We start from the raw sequence: 3,247 nt of genomic DNA, 5'->3' as shown, positions 1-3,247 counted from the left end.
TAGTTATATTCATTTTTTAAAAAGCAGAGAGTACGACATAACTTTTCCTTTTTGGAGAGGTGGGATCTTGTTCTGCAAAAAACAACCTGTTCTTTGATTTCAACATGATAAATGACATAATTATAACCATACACATAAAAAAACGTGAATCCATCTCCGCCTTTAAAAACCTTACATTACCATTGCCTTCGGTCATTGATAAATCAGTTTCACAACGAACCTTCTGTCACCACATCACCCTGAAAGTATCTCTGAATAGAATCAGAGAAGGAATATTTCTTCCGCATAAACAGGAACAGACCCCTCTGGCAGCTTTTACATGGACAACAAAAGCAACATGGCTGGTCTATAATGGAATGCATGGTCTATACGACTAATCAACAAAGTAGACAGTAAAAGAAATAGTAAATCATCAGATTTCATTGATGAATGCTAACACAGAATGAAGTTGATCCGTGGAGAGTTTAATATTTAAAAAGCAAAAAAAAATTAATTATGTTAGTTGTATTTTTAGAGAAATAAATGAAAATAGTAGATAATGGTAAATATTAGTTACTTTTTAGTTTTGGCCATCTCATTTTGTAAGTGAATATATGGTTTTTCCATATAAAATTGGTGTTGGATTTGATTTAATCTAAATAAAGAAAAAATAATTTTTAATGATTATATTTTCCAAAAATCATATAGTAAATAAATATACATAAGAGATGAATATATTTTTTAATTTAATAATTATATTTTCTAAGAACATCACTCAAAATTATGTAGAAAATCAATATATGGTTTTTTTAAGAGTCATAGATTCAAATTCAAAAAACTAGAATATTTACATCAGCATAAACTTTAACATCATTATAAATGAAAAAATCCTTTATCTCACAGCTAAAAAACTCTTACATTAAATTAATATCTAATTTGATAATAACTTTAAAACTAAATTATTATAATATTATTATTCATCATATATAAATGACTTACTTCACTTCAGCTTTTATGTTTTTTATATACCACTCATTTTTGTTTTAATAAGAATGTTAAAGTTTTTATGCATCATGTTTTTCTATAAAATAGATTTTGAAAACGTTGCATTGTTGTATAAGCAATATGATATTAGAGTATATAATTAGGGAGCATTAATGATCTATAAATTACCATGAATATTTTATTGGACAATCAGTCACAACATATCTACTATAATATATTAGAAATTCTAAAATCTACACTATGAGAGTTTATTTCTCCTTAAATTTATGTATCTGTTAATTAATATTTATTGCATATGCATGCAAAATATAATTATGCAAAAAATGGAGAACAATAAAATAAAAACTCATAAATCATAATTGACATAAGATATATCCTAGGAAACCATTTCAAAAGAAAATATAGTTGGAAGGTGAAGTTGCTTTGCTTTCTTTCTTTGAATAGAAAATGAATGCAAGTACAAAGAAGTAAGGTTTTTGGCCCATGCACTTGTATAGCGCAAAATTCCTCTTTGTGTGTTCCCTCTCTATCCCTCTCAACCACGTTGCTTTTCTATGGAACAAAATGCACTCAGAAATAATGGAACCCTTGTTCCTCCTAGTGGTCTGGCTATACACAACCCGATAGCTTACTAGTGGTTAGGTTTGACTCCTTCAACTCTTAACTAGAGTTACAATATTGACTCTTCTAGAGTCTTCTTCATCATGATCATGTGGCTATACCATTTTCTCTAAGTAATGGGGACGACATCAAATCCTCTCGAAGTATGGTGATCACGACAGGAAGGTCAACTCCCTAATGGTAAAATTTTGCGTGTGAACTCTAATTGAGACAATTATTGCATTGTTGGAAAGGTCTATATGTGTAGAATGACAAAAAATAGGTGTGGAACTGAAGTGGAAAATTTTTACCACCAAAAAATATATTTTCATGCCTAAAAAAGATCCTAGAAAATTTTATAACCTAATCTTTTAAACTAGGTACCGTGGCTAAAAATGGTCTCATGGGTTGATTCCTCCTTTTTTTCCGCTCTAAAGGAATCAAAATGGAAGAACAACAATATAACGATCCAGTCTATATCACACCTCCCCATTTTGAGAGGATTTTGGTTCCGAAAAGCTTCTATTAAATGAGGTGGGAAAATTTTCCCTCTACCTTCTCTTGGGTGTACCATTTAGCCTTGTCTAGTAGATATCCTTTCAAACAAATCTGCCAAAGGCCATGTTCCCCCTATCTTGTAGTTTTGAACCTCTTCTACAAAAAAATATCTTTTTTCAACTTTTCTTGAGCATCTAGTGTCGAATCCTCTAGAAAACGTAGGACATGTTCTTCTTTCTAATCTAGCATGGAAGGGTCATAGAGTTTTAGATTCTCTAATTCATGGCTGAGTAAATTTTCATGTAGGGGAGCAGAGTAATTCTATAGCTATTATCTCCTGCCTTTTCTAGTATCTCAAAGGGAGCATACAATAGAGCCTTGAATTTCTTTCAAGGACCCTATAGTTTTTTCCTGTTCAACTACAACCATGCTCTAGATCCCACCGTGAATGTCTTCTCTATTATGTGATGATCATGCATAGCCTTATATTTTTCCTGTGCCTTTTGCAATGTCTCCTCTACCTGTATATGGATTTGCATGATGTTTTCTAGAAATATTTCTGCCCTTCAAGTATCCTCTGTAAGATCCTCTCTCACTCCTACTTGCTACCCATATGCAATATCCAAAGGTGAAGGTGGAAAATATCTAAATGAAGTTTCAAATGGGGACATACCAATAGAAGTGTGAACTACTATATTATAAGAGTATTTTATATATATCATATTTTCATCCATGGTCTTTGGATGGAGTCTAATTATAAATCCTCAAAAGATGCACAAAAACCTTGTTGACTACATTATGCCCATCTATTTGTTGATAGAATGTTGTAGACCTATTTAACATTGTGTCCATCATTTCCCATAATGTAGTCTAAAATGCACTAAGAAATCTTTTGTCCTTATATGAAATTATGCTTCTTGGTATCGTGAAGTGAACCTAGACATATCTAAAGAACAAGTTCACTACTTCCTACCCACTAATGGTCTTTCTACACGGCATTAGAACACACATATTGTTGAACCTATCAACTACCATGAACAATTAGTCATGACTCTTCTTGAATAGTGGTAAACCTCCCAAAAAAGTCCATGTAAATGATTTCCCAAGAATAAGTGGGTATAGGTAAGAGATGATATAGACCATGATTCCTATTACTAGGCTTGTT

This window comes from Pinus tabuliformis, chromosome 3_1 (genome assembly GCF_031772625.1).
Source record: "Pinus tabuliformis cultivar Carrire ecotype Pingquan chromosome 3_1, CPIR1, whole genome shotgun sequence".
Classification (NCBI taxonomy): domain Eukaryota; kingdom Viridiplantae; phylum Streptophyta; class Pinopsida; order Pinales; family Pinaceae; genus Pinus; species Pinus tabuliformis.
The sequence above is the reverse complement of the archived record's forward strand: the minus strand, read 5'-3'. Positions refer to the sequence as shown.